The 17536-nt window shown below is 40.6% G+C and overlaps 1 protein-coding gene across 9 annotated transcripts in view; it reads right to left on the bottom strand.

Annotated features, from left to right (window-relative positions):
- Nucleotides 1–17536, bottom strand: part of DENND1A (DENN domain containing 1A) — an 810600-nt gene that overhangs the window by 341001 nt on the left and 452063 nt on the right. The window lies entirely within an intron of this gene.

Below are 17536 nucleotides of genomic sequence, written 5' to 3'. Positions count from 1 at the left end.
GCATTTTAGTTTTTTGCTCATTGCCTTTAAAAAATCATAACTCTTTCAATTTTGCACCTAAAAATCCATATGATGGCTTATTTTTTGCGCCACCAATTCTACTTTGTAATGACATCAGTCATTTTGCCCAAAAATCTACGGTGAAACGGAAAAAAAAATCATTGTGCGACAAAATTGAAAAAAAAACGCAGTTTTGTAACTTTTGGGGGCTTCCGTTTCTACGTAGTACATTTTTCGGTAAAAATGGCACCTTTTCTTTATTCTGTAGGTCCATACGATTAAAATGATACCCTACTTATATAGGTTTGATTTTGTCGGACTTCTGGAAAAAATCATAACTACATGCAGGAAAATTAATACGTTTAAAATTGTCATCTTCTGACCCCTATAACTTTTTTATTTTTCCGTGTATGGGGCGGTATGAGGGCTCATTTTTTGCGCCGTGATCTGAAGTTTTTAACAGTACCATTTTTGCATTGATAGGACTTATTGATCGCTTTTTCTTCATTTTTAAATGATTTAAAAAGTGACCAAAAATGCACTATTTTGGACTTTGGAATTTTTTTTGCGCGCACGCCATTGACCGAGCGGTTTAATTAATGATATATTTTTATAATTCGGACATTTCCGCACGCGGTGATACCATATATGTTTATTTTTATTTACACTGTGTTTTTTTTTTATTTGAAAAGGGGGGTGATTCAAACTTTTAATAGGGGAGGAGTTAAATGATCTTTATTCACTTTTTTTTTTCACTTTTTTTTTGCAGTGTTATAGCTCCCATAGGGACCTATAACACTGCACACACTGATCTTCTATGCTGATCACTGGTTTCTCATAAGAAACCAGTGATCAACGATTCTGCCGCATGACTGCTCAGGCCTGGATCTCAGGCACTGAGCAGTCATTCGGCGATCGGACAGCGAGGAGGCAGGAAGGGACCCTCCCGCTGTCCTGTCAGCTGTTCGGGATGCCGCGATTAGCCGCGGCTATCCCGAACAGCCCGACTGAGCTAGCCGGCCACTTTCGGTTTCACTTTTAGCCGCGCGGCTCAGCTCTGAGCGCGCGGCTAAAGGGTTAATAGCGCGCGGCGCAGCGATCGGCGCTGCGCGCTATTAGAGGCGGGTCCCGGCTTCACTATGACACCGTGCCCGCCGCGATATGACGCGGGGTTACTGTGTAACCCCGCGTTATATCAGGAGAGCAGGACCAAGGGCGTACCTGTACGCCCTTGGTCCTTAAGAGGTTAAGGGGTTAAAGGGGTACTATGGTGAAAACCTTTTTTCTTTTAAATCAACTGGTGCCAGAAAGTTAAACAGATGTGTAAATTACTTCTATTAAAAAATCTTAATCCTTCCTGTACTTATTAGCTGCTGAATACTACAGAGGAAATTATTTTCTTTTTGGAATGCTCTCTGATGACATCACGACCACAGTGCTCTCTGCTGACGTTATTGTAATAATAATAATAAGTCTTTATTTATTGTTGTCCTTAGTGGGATTTGAACCCAAGGCCCCAGCACTGCAAGGCAGCAGTGCTAACCACTGAGCCACCATGCTGCCCTTAGCATACATCTGCTATGCACGGTTGCCAAAATGGACAGAGATGTCAGCAGAGAGCACTGTGCTCGTGATGTCATCAGTGTTCCAAAAAGAAAGGAATTTCCTCTGTAGCATTCAGCAGCTAATAAGTACTGGAAGGATTAAGATTTTTTAATAGAAGTAATTTACAAATATGTTTAACTTTCTGGCACCAGTTGATTTAAAAGAAAAAAGGTTTCACCGGAGTACCCCTTTAAGATTAAATCCAGAATTGCTTTAATCAGTGAATGCTTCCCCAGATATGTTTATAAGAACCTTATGCCTGTCCATGCAAAAATTAGAGCACAAAGAAAAGTTTGTCTTTATTTGTATCACTTGGAAAACTTTTTGAACATTCGCTCTTGAAATTTGCATGAAATTGAGGATTGGTGATGAAGTTGAAATGAGGCTCTTCTTTAGTTTATTAGTTCTATCAACATCGTTTTCCCATTTAATAAGATGAAAAGGTTATGTATTAGCATATCTCCTCGTCCCTAAGCAACTCACAAACTGAGTAGACTATGTGGGCAATATGTAAGAACTAGAAGCATATGACTTCTGATATACAGATTTAGATCTGCGCTATTGTTTGAGAAATGTAAAATTCATTGATGCTGGTTTCCTATCTGTAGTCTCCTTGACCCCAAGCAACTACCCACTAAGAAAATTGTTTGGGGAAGATGGAAGGATTTGTGCTGTTATTATTGAAATGCAAATCACATTTGTGTTACCTCTAAATCAGATGGAGTTGGTGCTCCTAATGTGGCTAAACATTATCAGACAAATTGCATTACACAAGTGGGCATGACTGGATATACCCAACGTCCATCCACTTTCTATCCAATCTTCCTGCTCATCTTCTTTCCCTAAGCCAACCTCAAAAAATGATTTTAAGGTCTGGGCCACTTTAAAGAACCTTTGTAAATTAAATTCTTCTCATTTACCATCTTTCTCTCTGGAATAACACCCTTTTTTCCCTAATCTGTGGGGAAAAATGCAGCCTTCGTGGTGGTCCAATGGATTTAGTAAGGTATGTCAGCTCAAAACATCATCTCACCCACTTATTTTTTTTCTTTTAACCCCTTAACGACCATGGACATGTATACACGTCCAATGGCCATTACTGAGGTATGACGCGGGCTCCCGACTCGAGCCTGCGTCATACCGGCCGGCCCCCAGCTGATTCTTGCAGCTGGGGGCCGGCGTTAATAGCCGACATGCGGCGATCGCCGCGGCCGGCTATTAACCCTTTAGATCGCCGCTGTCAAAGCTGACAGCGGCGTCTAAAGGTGCCTGTATCCAGTCCTTGGTGGTCCAGTGGGGTGGATAAGGCTTTATCAATCGAGCGCAGAGCACACAGATGAATGGGATTGTATGTAATCCCATTCATCTGTATGAGGAATCAAATGATTCCTCCTAAAAGTCCCCTAAGGGGACTCAAAGTGTAAAAGAAAAAAAAAGGTAAAAAAAAAAGTTTAACACACACACATTAACCCCTTCCTTATTAAAAGTTTAAATCACCCTCCTTTTCCCAAATTCCATATAAATAATATATAAACATAATAAAAATAAACATATGTGGTATCGCTGCGTGCGTAAATGTCCGAACTATAAAAATATATAATTAATTAAACTGCACGGTCAATGGCGTATGCGCAAAAAAATTCCAAAGTCCAAAATTGCTTATTTTTGGTCACTTTTTATATCATGAAAGAGTTAATAAAAAGGGATCAAAAAGTCCGATCAATACAAAAATGGTACCGCTAAAAACTTCAGATCACGTGGCAAAAAATTAGCCCTCATACCGCCCCATACGCAGAAAAATAAAAGTTATAGGGGTCAGAAAATGACAATTTTAAACATATACATTTTCCTGCATGTAGTTATGATTTTTTCCAGAAGTGCGACAAAATCAAACCTATATAAGTAGGGGATCATTTTAACCATATGGACCTACAGAATAAAGAGTAGGTGTAATTTTTACCGAAAAATGTACTGTGTAGAAACAAAATCCCCCAAAAGTTACAAAATGGCATTTTTTCTTCAATTTTGTCGCACAATGATTTTTTTCTTCCGTTTTGCCGTAGATTTTTGGGTAAAATGACTGATCTCACTGCAAAGTAGAATTGGTGGCACAAAAAATAAGCCCTCATATGGATTTTTAGGTGCAAAATTGTAAGGGCTATGATTTTTAAAAGGTGAGGAGGAAAAAATGAAAGTGCAAAAACGGAAAAACCCGTGGTCCTTAAGGGGTTAAAGACACAGGAAAATAAGACCATCCTGAATAAAAAAAAAAAATAGTTAAAACCCTGCAATCTTATTATTGAGTCTCTTCTGTGCGCCACAACAGTTACAATCAAAAAGTTTTTTTTTTTTGTTTTTTTTTTTACTTTTGAGATAATCTGTGGCTCCAGAGTCAATATCGGAAAAACCTGTCCAGATGAAAAGTTGCTGAGTTGCCCATAGCAACCAATTTGCTTCTTTCATTTTGCAGAGGTCTTGTTATAAAGGGGTACTCCGATGGAAAACTTTTTTTTTTTTTTTTTTAATCAACTGGTGCCAGAAAGTTAAACAGATTTGTAAATTACTTCTATTAAAAAATCTAAATCCTTCCAGTACTTATTAGCTGCTGAATACTACAGGGGAAATTCTCATGTGGGAGAAACCATGCCCACAGGCGATGTCCAATATGTATAATAATAATAATAATTTTATTTATATAGCGCCTACAGATTCTGCAGCGCTTACAATTATGCAGTATATACTGCCTGTAGTATGTTGCGGCAACATTGTGCAGCTATTGGACATCATGTGTGGGTATGGTTTTGTTCACGAGATGATCATGACCGGCCTCTCTCGCCTATGAAGGTGCAGTTCTATGGCAGTTTGGGGAAGGAAGTAAATGCTGGAGAGCTGAATAAGTAGGACCTTTACTACTACCTGACAACCCCTTTAAGTATTGCTTTTTGACTATTTATTTGTAATCACCTTTTATTGTTACAATGTCTTACAATGAACACTTTATTATTGATAACATGATATTGTTATGTTACATTTCTATCTATATTACAATTATTTTGATATAAAAAACTGACAGAAATTACAAATTACATTTCAATTTCATACCTTTTCTTTCTTTTTTTTCATACTATTTACCGTATTTTTCGCCCTATAGGACACACCGGCATATAAGATGCACCCAATTTTAAAGGTGCAAAATCTAGAGAAAAAAAAAAAAGATTCTAGTGATCTTCAACCTGTGGACCTCCAGATGTTGCAAAACTACAACTCCCAGCATGCCCGGACAGCCGTTGGCTGTCCGGGCATGCTGGGAGTTGTAGTTTTGCAACATCTGGAGGTCCACAGGTTGAACACCACTGGATAGGAGGTAATACTCACGTGTCCCGCCGCTCCGGACCCATCACCGCTGCCCTGGATGTCGCTCCATCGCTGTCGCCACGTTCCCGACGCTGCAGATGTCTTCTTCCCCGGGATCCACGCTCGTCGTCATCACGTCGCTACGCACGCCGCTCCTATTGGATAACGGGACGGCGTGCGCGATGACGCGATGATGTCGAAGGAGAGCGCCGGCCATACAGGGGATCCTGGCACGGAGCAGACACCGAGGAGGCAGGTAAGGTCCCTCCCGGTGTCCTGTAAGCTGTTCGGGACACCGCGATTTCACTGCGACGGTCCCAAACAGCCTAACTGAACAGCCGGGTTAATGTCACTTTCGCTTCAGACGCGGCGTTCAGCTTTGGTCGCCGCGTCTGAAGGGTTAATACAGGGCATCACCGCGATCGGTGATGTCCCGTATTAGCCGCGGGTCACGGCCGTTGATGGCCGCAGGGACCGACCCGACAGGTGTGTATTCGCCGTATAAGACTCACCAACTTCCCCCCCCCCCCCAGTTTTGGGGAAGAAAAGGTGCGTCTTATACGGCGAAAAATACGGTACATCTATTTTTTCCACTACTTGTTTTAGAGAATGTCATTAAAATCATTTCATTTGTTTGTAGTATCCTTCATGAAGCCAAAGCATTCCCTTTTTAATCTAACATTGTCTTGTGCCTTTTCTGTGGTGTTTGTATATTTGCTATAAAGTAAAAAAAAAAGCCGTCTGACAATCCTCTAAGTGTGATGAACCCGTCATTTTTGCCAGGGGTTGTAGTAAATTTGCAGAGCACTCTGGATCTGAAACCTAATCACTAGAAGGCAAAATGGTGACAAAGTAAATAATATGAACTGCTTTTTTGCTTTTTACCGCGTTTACCTCTGGTTTATCTGCTTTTTCAGAGGACATGCATGTAGACTCAATACTTTTAGTATCACTGAGCAGCTTCTCTCGAGTACACTAATGTAATTGTCCGTCTAAGGCTTCCCTTTCTACAGAGATAACTCTGCAAATTAGACTTTACTTACCAGTAAATAGCAGATCAAATAGCCCATTGAGATTTTTTTTTAGTCCATAATGGAGAAAGTGAACTTATCTGTGAGCTAAATTGGATGCTTTTTGAAGTACAGAGCTCAATCTATAAATGCCAACCAGAGTGTTTTTTTCTTTCTTCTCCTCATCTCCTACACAAACAATAACTTTGAGAGCAACATTGGTTTATAAAACTATGGGATCCAATTCCTAAAAAAAAAAAATCCTCTAAGAAGATAAACTACCTGCAGTTAAAATAAGTGAATATTTTAGTGCCTAATATCATTAAAGTGAGTCTATTTATTGCTGCTACAGAAAGAACTGAAAGCAACGTTTAGAATTGTAATGACGTAAGTCATACAGATGAAGACCATTGAGTAAATGGGGTGTTCCCTAAAAGGCAGCATATTATAAGAGGCATTTTAATAAAAAAGTGCCTTCTCTTTTTCTAGTACTTTTCAGGATAAGAAGTTGCACTATTTCTGACCACTATTTAACTTATATATGAAATGTTTTAACTAGTTTTCCTCTTTAAAGGGGTATTCCGCCACTAGACATCTTATCCCCTATCCAAAGGATAGGGGATAAGATGTCAGATCGCCGCGGTCCCGCTGCTGGGGAGCCCTGGGATTCCCGCTGCGGCACCGCGCTATCATTACTGTACAGAGCGAGTTCGCTCTGTGCGTAATGACGGGCGATACGGGGGACGGAGCAGTGTGACGTCATGGCGCCGCCCCTCGTGACATCACGGCCCGTCCCCTTAATGCAAGTCTATGGGAGGGGGCGTGACGACCGCCACGCCCCCTCCCATAGACTTGTATTGAAAGGGGTGGGCTGTGATGTCACGAGGGGCGGAGCCATGACATAACGATGCTCCGGCCCTTGTACTGCCCGTCATTACTTGCAGAGCGAACTCGCTCTGTGCTGTAATGAGAGCGGGGAGCTGCAGCGGGGATCCCAGGGCTCCCCAGCAGCAGGACCGCAGCAATCTGACATCTTATCCCCTATTCTTTGGATAGGGGATAAGATGTCTAGGGGCGGAGTACCCCTTTAAAGGGCTACTCCGGTGGAGAAAAATGTTTTTTAATCAACTGGTGCCAAAAAGTTAAACAGATTTTTAAAATACTTCTATTACTAAATCTTTATCCTTTCAGTACTTTTCAGCAGCTGTATGATACAGAGGAAATTCTTTTCTTTTCAAATTTCTTTTTCGTCTTGTCCACAGTGCTCTCTGCTTACACCTGATGCCCATATCAGGAACTGTCCAGAGCAGGAGAAAATCCTCATAGCAAACTTATGCTACTCTGGACAGTTCCTGACATGGACAGAGGTGTCAGCAGAGAGCACTGTGGACAAGACAAAAAAGAAATTCAAAAAGCAAATAATTTCATCTGTAGCATACATCTGCTAATAAGTACTGAAAGGATAAATATTTTTTTAATAGAAGTAATTTACAAATGTGTTTAGCTTTCTGGCACCAATTCATAAAAAAAATAAAAAATAAAAAAAGTTTTCCACCAGCGTACCCCTTTAAGCTAGTTGGTGGTTAGCCTCTATGAAGTCTCCAAAACATGACACACAGAAGAGGGTATCCTGCTCCCTGATATCTCCAAAGCACCCCCAGACATAGCAGGAACATAGAGGACATTACAGAGCTGTACTTTAGCAAGACAGAAGACTAGTAGCTTTGAGTTGAGCATATTTGCCTTTGAATGAATGGTTAATTTATAAGGGGAAGGAGGCTTGATAAAAAAAAAAAAGAAATATTAAATATTAAGTAAATAAAGAAAAAAATTCTCTCATAAGATACAGTCTTGTCTGGAAATGTTGGCACCAGTGAAATTTTTCAAGAAAATTAAGTATTTCTCACAGAAAAGGATTGCAATAACACATGTTTTGTTATATACATGTTTATTCCCTTTTGTGTGTATTGGAACTAAACCAAAAAAGGGAAGAAAAAAAAGCAAATTGAACATAATGTCACACCAAACTCCAAAAATGGTCTGGACAAAATTATTGGCACCCTTTCAAAATTGTGGAAAAAATAAGATTGTTTCCAGCATGTGATGCTCTTTAAACTCACCTCGGGCAAGTAACAGATGTGGGCAATATAAAAATCACACAAGAAAGCAGATAAAAAGGAGAGAAGTTCACTTAGTCTTTGCATTGTGTGTCTGTGTGTGCCACACTAAGCATGGACAACAGAAAGAAGAGACAAAAACTGTCTGAGGACTTGAGAACCAAAATTGTGGAAAAATATCAACAATCTCAAGCTTACAAGTCCATCTCCAGAGATCTAGATTTGCCTTTGTCCACAGTGCGCAACATTATCAAGAAGTTTACAACCCATGGCCCTGTAGTTAATCTCCCTGGGCATGGACGGAAGAGAAAAATTTATGAAAGGTGTCAACGCAGGAAAGTCCGGATGGTGGATAAGCAGCCCCAAACAAGTTCTAAAGATATTCAAGCTGTCCTGCAGGCTTAGGGAGCATCAGTGTCAGCGCGAACTATCTGTTGACATTTACATGAAATTAAACGCTATGGCAGGAGACCCAGGAGGACCCCACTGCTGACACAGAGACATAAAAAAGCAAGGCTACATTTTGCCAAAATGAACTTGAGTAAGCCAAAATCCTTCTGGGGAAACATCTTGTGGACAGATGAGACCAAGATAGAGCTTTTTGGTAAAGCACATAATTCTACTGTTTACTGAAAACGGAATGAGGCCTACAAAGAAAAGAACACAGTTCCTACAGTGAAATATAGTGGAGGTTCAATGATGTTTTGGGGTTGTTTCCCTGCCTCTGGCACTGGGTGCCTTGAATGTGTACGAGGCATCATGAAATCTGAGGTTTACCAATGGATTTTGGGTTGCACTGTACAGCCCATTGTCAGAAAGCTGGGTTTGCGTCCAAGATCTTCGGTCTTCCAACAGGACAATGACCCCAAACATAAGTCAAAAAGCCCCCAGAAATGGATGGCAGCAAAGTGCTGGAGAGTTCTGAAGTGGCAGCAATGGGTCCAGATCTAAATCCCATTGAACACCTGTGGAGAGATCTTAAAATTGCTATTGGGAAAAGGCGCCTTCCAATAAGAGAGACCTGGAGAAAGTTGCAAAGGAAGATTGGTCCAACATTCCGACTGAGAGGTGTAAGAAGCTTATTGATGGTTATAGGAAGCGACTGATTCAAGTTAGTTTTTTTCCTAAGGGTGTGCAACCAAATATTAAGTTAAGGGTGCCAATAATTTTGCCCAGCCCCTTTTTGGAGTTTGGTGTGACATTATGTCCAATTTGCTTTTTTTCTTCCCTTTTTTGGTTTAGTTCCAATACACACAAAGGGAATAAACGTGTATAGCAAAACACGTGTTACTGCAAACCTTTTCTGTGATAAATACTTAAAGGGGTATTCCAGGCCAAAACTTTTTTTATATATATATATCAACTGGCTCCGGAAAGTTAAACAGATTTGTAAATTTCTTCTATTAAAAAATCTTAATCCTTCCAATAGTTATTAGCTTCTGAAGTTGAGTTGTTGTTTTCTGTCTAACTGCTCTCTGATGACTCACGTCCCGGGAGCTGTGCAGTTCCTATGGGGATATTCTCCCATCATACACAGCTCCCGGGACGTGACATCATCATTGAGCAGTTAGACAGAAAACTTCAGAAGCTAATAACTATAGGAAGGATTAAGATCTTTTAATTGAAGTAATTTACAAATCTGTCTAACTTTCCGGAGCCAGTTGAGATTATATATATATAATATATATATATATATATATATATACATATATATATATATATATATATATATAAAAAGGTTTTGCCTGGAATACCCCTTTAATTTTTTGGAAAAATTTCAGGGGTGCCAACATTTACGGCCATGACTGTATATAGCAAAGTTTCTCATACGTTGTGCATATTACAGATCTATGCAAAGTTTTAAAGTTTTTAATGTACAGACCAACCTGACCGTCACTGCCTTTGAATCACTTTGAGGTTAACAGTGCTGGTTGAAATAGAATAGAGCACCCCAGATGGAACGCTATCTAAAAGATAGATAGGTGCCAACCAAAATACAAGAAATAAAGAGGTGTTACTTACTAGGCTTGTATGAATAGAGTCCAACATCTATTTGATGGTGGTGTTACAACACGCAGGCCCAGCTAAACACAGCTGGCCTATGGCAGTTTCACATAACTCCCGAGGCCTCCTTAGGGAGTATGACAAAGTGAAAGGAGTTACGTGAAAAGGCCAGCTGTGTACTGCTAAGTAGAGATGAGCGAACTTACAGTAAATTCAATTCGTCACAAACTTCTCGGCTCGGCAGTTGATGACTTTTCCTGCATAAATTAGTTCAGCTTTCAGGTGCTCCGGTGGGCTGGAAAAGGTGGATACAGTCCTAGGAGACTCTTTCCTAGGACTGTATCCACCTTTTCCAGCCCACCGGAGCACCTGAAAGCTGAACTAATTTATGCAGGATAAGTCATTAACTGCCGAGCCGAGAAGTACGTGACGAATCAATTTACTGTAAGTTCGCTTATCTCTACTGCTAAGTATGGAGCCTGCATATAGTAACACCGCCATTAATTAAACATTGGATTAATACAAGCCTGGTAAGTGCCACCTCTTTCTGCAAAGTATATTAAAAGGTTAGTGGCTATTTAAATATAGTTTCCAGAAGACAATACCTAAGAGTCAGCTTGTATGAACTCCAGGTTCTTCTAATATCAATACATACAATATTATACTTCACAATGTTGCTAGAGTCTTTTGTAAACCATTATATAAATGATAAAATATTAATTATAGACAAGGGACAAAGTTACTTTTTTTTTGGTAGCAGATGATCATTTCCCTTTAAAAGAGAAGGTTCACCATTAATAGATCAACGGGCAATACTAAAGAGCAGTGAAAAAGAATATTTTAGTACTTACCGTATTTTTCGCCCTATAGGACTCACCGGCATATAAGACGCACCCTATTTTAAAGGTCCAAAATCTAGAAAAAAAAAAAATCTGAACCCAACAGTGGTCTTCAACCTGCGGACCTCTAGATGTTGGCTGTCCGGGCATGCTGGGAGTTGTAGTTTTGCAACATCTGGAGGTCCGCAGGTTGAAGACCACTGTTATAGGAGGTCGTACTCACGTGTCCCCGCCGCTCCAGACCCGTCACCGCTGCCTTGGATGTTGCTCCATTGCTGTGACTGAGTCCCCGTGGTTTCCCCGACACTCCGGACGTCTTCTTCCCCGGGATACACGCTCTCCGTCGCCGTCATCACGTCGCTACGCACGCCGCTCCTATTGGATGACGGGATGGCGTGCGCGACGACGTGATGACGTCGAAGGAGAGCGCCGGCCATGCAGGGGATCCCGGCCCGGAGCAGACACAGAGGAGGCAGGTAAGGTCCCTCCCGGTGTCCTGTAAGCTGTTCGGGACGCCGCGATTTCACCACGGCGGTCCCGAACAGCCCGACTGAGCAGCCGGCTTAGTGTTATTTTCGCTTCAGAAGCGGCGGTCAGCTTTGATCGCCACGTCTGAAGGGTTAATACAGGGCATCACCTCGATCAGTGATGTCCTGTGTTAGCCTCGGGTCCCGGCCGTTGATGGCCGCAGGTATTCGCCGTATATGACGCACCAACTTTCCCCCCCCAGTTTTGGGGAAGAAAAAGTGAGTCTTATACGGCGAAAAATACGGTACTTAATGCTGCCTTTCTTTGCACCTTGTAGCAGAAATGGAAAGAAACCTCCTCAGTTACAGGGGTTTTCCCAATTGGCAAGTTTATCCCCTATCCAAAGCATAGGCAATAACTCCCTGATCATGGAGACTGTAACCATTCATTGCCAGTTGGGATAACCCCTTTAACTGACTGTTTATGAGAATAATTAGACTTTCACCTCTATTATCTGTGTACAGTGGTCTATTCCACAATAATGCATTTTTTTTTGCATAAAAAAATAACTAATTACTGGTATTTGTTTTTTACTTAATATGGCTGAACATTTTATTAAGCTTTTTGCTGCATTTATTTACTTTACCAAGTGATTGTAGAATACATAACAATACTTCTGTATTACAGTATATTAGGCTTGATCATGCTCACCTAGACAGGTGCTTTACTATAAAGGCAGACTTGAGGCCTTCTGTTTGACCTGTGGCTGCAATGGTTCAAAGGCACCACACATTGTGAGGGGGCGCAATCATGTGACAAAGGCAGCTGCCTTCCTCTGTTTAAAGGCTTAGGCAACATAGTTGATGCTGTCCACAACATCTAAGTGGCTAAAGCAGGTATAATGGTTTCTCACCTAGATTCCAGGCATTACCGCACAGTAAAATCTCTATGTTACAGCTGATATCTATTGTGTATGGTGCAAGTTCAGCTTCTGCATCTACACCATGCTTTTCTCTGTGACCTCTGCCTTGTAAATACTGTACAAAAGGATGTTGGTTAAGGGTTAAAGGGGTAATTTCAAGATTAAAAATTATCCCTAACTGCAGGACAGAGGATAACTAGCTGACAGGGTCCAACCGCTGGAACCCCTACCAATCTTAATAAGTGAAATATTTTGCCCAGGGTGAATGGAAAGCCCCACATATAGGTGGCCAGTTCTCCATTCATTGTCTATGGCACTTCTAAATCCTTGTTGCACATTGCACTTGATTCATTCAAGGGACAATTTTCCTCCATTCTCAAGATGTGTGTGGGTTTTAGCGGTTAGACCCCATCAACTTGTTATACCCTATCCTACAAATGGGGGGGCTAACTATTGATATTGGCATAACACCTTAATCTCATGATGTAAATAGAGTTTGGTTCATTGGTACGTTCCAGCAATAACAAAATACCAATAAACTAAATAACTGGATTTTGTTAGGATATTTAATAGGTGTTCCTGGACCTTTAGTGAACTATATGTAAATGTTAACATCCTTTCACAAGTGCTAGATTGTTATCACACATTTACATTGATGTCCCCTTATAAAGCACCCTATATGCAAGTCATTTTTCATAAATGTCTCTTAGTATATTCCCCAGTGTCTATTAATTCTTGATGTAAATGAACATGTTTGCACATTTGAAATTCCCAAAATGAAACTATTTAATACATATAATATACAATATTGTTACATAGTTTATAAGGTTGTGATCACATGTAGTGCCTTGTTAGAATCAGTAAGTTGTATTAGGCTGGGTTCACACTACGTTTTATCCCATAGGGGACCGCATACGGCAGGGGCAGCTGAAAACTTGCGATCCCGTATGCCTTCGTATGCGGTCCCGTATGTCATTCATTTCAATGAGCCGACCGGAGTGAAACACTGACTGCGGTTGGCTCATTTTTGCCCCGCATGCGGTTTTCCCACCGCACCGAAAATCGTGGTCGACTACGATTTCAGGTCCGGTGGAAAACCGCATACGGGACAAAAATGAGCCAACCGCAGTCAGTGTTTCACTCCGGTCGGCTCAATGAAATGAATGACATACGGGACCGCAAGTTTTCAGCTCCCCCTGCCGTATGCGGTCCCCTATGGGACAAAACTTAGTGTGAACTCAGCCTTAGACATACTGTTAGGTCTCATCTAGGAGCTGTGAAGTGTGGCATTGTAGTCACCAAGGTGTATTATAACAGGCCAAGATAAAACTTCTGTGCTGGTTTACAATGCCACACTGGATGTATTAGTGTTTTTTTTCCCCCTGTACCCCTATATTACCTTAAAGGGGTATTGTGGAAAGAAAAAAAAAAAAGGTTTAAAATCAACTGGTGCCAAAAAGTTGTAAATTAAATCATAACCCTTCCAGCACTTATCAGCTGCTGTATACTACAGAGGAAGTTGTGTAGTTCTTTCCAGTCTGACCACAGTGCTCTCTGCCGTCAGAAACTGTCTGGAGCATGATAGGATTGCTTTAGGGATCTGCTTCTGCTCGGGACAGTTCCTGACACAGACAAACAAGTTTTAGCAGAGAGCACTGTGTTCAGACTATAAAGAGCTTTACGACTTCCTCTCTGGAGCATACAGCAGCTGATAAGTACTGGAAGGATTACGATTTTTAAATAGCAGTAAGCTAAAACTCAGTATAACTTTCCAGCAGCCATTGATTTGAAAACATGCTTCGGAGTACCCCCTTAATGTGGGATGATTTCCCACAGACTAGGGCTGGGTACTCTCTCCAGGGATCTTATAACAGGTGTAAAGGCTTCCTTAATGGTATCAGATTTTTTTTTTTTTAATTACTGGCATATTTGACATATTCTAATAAAACTAGACATTTCATTGTAAATGGAATAAAGTTAGCATATCAGTGTGGAAACAGATTACTTACATCTAAAAGGCATCCCTTTTGTGCACTTAGTGTCTACATCGTCTATTCATAGGCTACAGAGAATGAAGGGGGGGGGGGGGGAAACAGCAAATGTTCTCCGAATAATATGCGCTATATCCCAGGTAGTAAGAGCAGCCATCTTTGTCCTTTATGGCTCTTTTCGGCAGGACAGAACTGACACCACAGATAGTGTTCAAGCATCATCTTCTACCAATTGTTTTTTCTTTGTGCTTTTAGAATAGTAGGGAAGAGAGAGCGAGACCCCGAGAGTGCAAGATCCTCATAATGAGCCTAATAATTTCTACCTGTGCAGAAATTTCATTGGCCTTTATTAACTCATAAATAGCAGACAGCTTTTTGCAGGATGAATGCTGTGGCACCCTACTGTGATCAAACACAGGAAATAATCAAGCCATGCTTCTGCAGTGCACGTAAACTGAGCCATGTCTTGGTCCTAATATCTGACAGAGAACAAGCAGAGTACGCTCAAGGCTTTTCATCAAATTCCCCGAGACGCAGAACAAGTAATATAATCTGGCCTTAGTGACAGAGCTGATGTGCTGCTGACGGATTAGTTCCCGATTTATAAAGGAATCGTACAATACTTTCTCCGCACTAATCAATTGTGTCAGTTTCAGTATGCCTAGCACTATAAAAATAAAATAATGACTTATCCCTCGTACAGCCAGCTACATCTTTATGTCTTTTCACAATTCCCTCATCTCTTCAGCAAAGTATACTGAAAACGCTCTATAATGTATGTTTAAGAGACTCAAAAATTTAAGGCCAGATGCAACCTTCCAAGAACTTCTCATCTCCTGTACAGACAAAAAAAACAAAATAAATGGTGCATTTGTAAGTTTGTCTAGTTCCATCTCAGTGACTTGGGTGGATAATGACATCTTTATTTAGCAGTTTTTGACAACAGGGCTGCAGCAGAAGGGCACACACTAAAGATGACTGCATTGGTGAGCAAACACATACCGAAAAGAGGAACTTGTTAAAGGATTCCTCAATTCTGATGTCCAAACTCTATTCGGAAAGTTCACAAGTAATGATGATATTAATATTACAGATGGTGGAGGTGATTTATCAAAACCATGGCAGAGGAAAAGTGAAGCAGTTGCCCATAGCAAACAATGAGACTGCTTCTTTTGAGGTCTGGTAACTATAAATTCATCTCTGTGCCCAGGCTACACTATACTGATTTGGGGGCAGTCGCCCTGAAAGTTCCTGTGCATAGCAAAGTAGATTAATTGCTATCGGTAACAACAGGCCTATGTCCTAATAAATTTGGATATCTACAATTAGGCGGAAAGTGAGAATGGACGTAGAGGCCCTGGCCATGAGAACAAAACACTTACGACACTGTTTCAATTCATAAGTGGTACCCAAACTTTTAAGAGTACCGGTATGCCAAACTGAAGAAGCTTGGAAACGATAGCTCGAGTTAGATGTTGACAGCTCAATGTTTGACTCTCCAGTTCCAATGTTATTTTCATTTCAATATGAGTAAAAGGGAAACTTTATATACCAGTGACACCATATTTATGATAAACTTGGATAGGTGTTGTTTGTTGTGGTACCACTGACAAGGACACATTTGTTCCATAATAATTTTTTGTTATTCAGTTTGCATATATGTGGAGCTATTGCCCTCTAGAACTCCTCTAGAACTATTGTTGCTACTAACATACATTGTCTAAAAAAGCCAAACCATTTGCATGGAGAGTGCACAGAAAAGGTGAAGGTTTGAATAAATATTATATTATATATATATATATATATATATATATATATATATATATATATATATATATATACAACCAAACAATTTGCAAGCTAAGTACCTCATAATTTCATAGTTTCATATCTTCATTTATTGCATTACAGCTGTATAGCTTTTCATGTTCTATCTATATATTCATGTTTATCTATATACTCATGTTTCATCTATATCTTTGTGCTAGCAGTGTGCTGCTGTATTCTCTTGTTGCTGTATATTTAGCCCAGCAGCCTGCACCTGCAAGCCAGGTTTTTACAATAGTTTGGAATTAATAGTGCTGGGCAACTTATTCTTTGGTTGTATTACACATACGGGGGAGTGGCTACCTCCATGTTGGCTCCTGCACATCACCCACCTCTATTAGGTGTATATTAGGTGCCTTGGATGTTTCAGACCTTGCAATGCCTGCTGTACTGTTCACACAGAGGCATATACACAGTGTAGGGTCCGTCGCAGAATGAGGTCACTTTACCGTGGTGGGACGGTCCACGCTATTTGGCGCCAAATTTGCAAGCTAAGTACCTCATAATTTCATAGTTTCCTATCTTCATTTATTGCATTACAGCTGTATAGCTTTTCATGTTCTATCTATATACTCATGTTTTATCTATATACTCATGTTTCATCTATATCTTTGTGCTAGCAGTGTGCTGCTGTATTCTCTTGTCTCTTGTTGCTGTATATATATATATATATATATATATATATATATGTATAACACACACACACGCAGGGGTCAAGTCCTGGAAAAAAAAAAAAAAGGACAGGAACCCACCCAAGATTTCCACTCAAGGGCAGGTCTCACAGGACTCCTGCTAATGGGAACGGTGTTCCTGCTGTAGAAAAAGTTCAGGAACTCCGTTATCACAGGTTCCTTCAGGACTTGGGCCCTGTATACACACACACACACACAGTTATGCAGTCCAACATTGTATTCTATGTCTTTAAATCACACAGGAGAAGGTTTTCCAATGAACGGTACAAGTCAAATGCTTGGCTTCAGAGCTAAATGCATAACCAGTAGGAAGAAGATTGTGTTCCCACTGTAAAGGGTTGTAGAGAGACCACATCCACAATACGTTTTGTTAATTTTTGTAGGTCTTAACTTCAAAAAGACACTGATAATGAAAACAGTGCCAAAAACGGCTTACAAGAATTAGAGAAGGTCTTAGACATAAAACATCAGGAAAGACTTAAAACATTACATTCACTTAGAAAACACAGTTTGAAAAAGTTTCAATCTGTCAGGGTCTCAGGTGATGAGACTACCACTAATCTATAGATATAGCAGGGAGAAGTTTGAGGCTGTGTACATCACTCAAGGCTTCATGCAGGAGATGGCAACATTGACTTACAAAGGAGCCCATCTCTCGGATCGAGTGGTGAGCCAGGAAGTAAAGTTCACATTTAGCCCCAATGAAA

This window comes from Hyla sarda, chromosome 9 (genome assembly GCF_029499605.1).
Source record: "Hyla sarda isolate aHylSar1 chromosome 9, aHylSar1.hap1, whole genome shotgun sequence".
NCBI classification, from domain to species: domain Eukaryota; kingdom Metazoa; phylum Chordata; class Amphibia; order Anura; family Hylidae; genus Hyla; species Hyla sarda.
The sequence above is the reverse complement of the archived record's forward strand: the minus strand, read 5'-3'. Positions and strand labels throughout refer to the sequence as shown.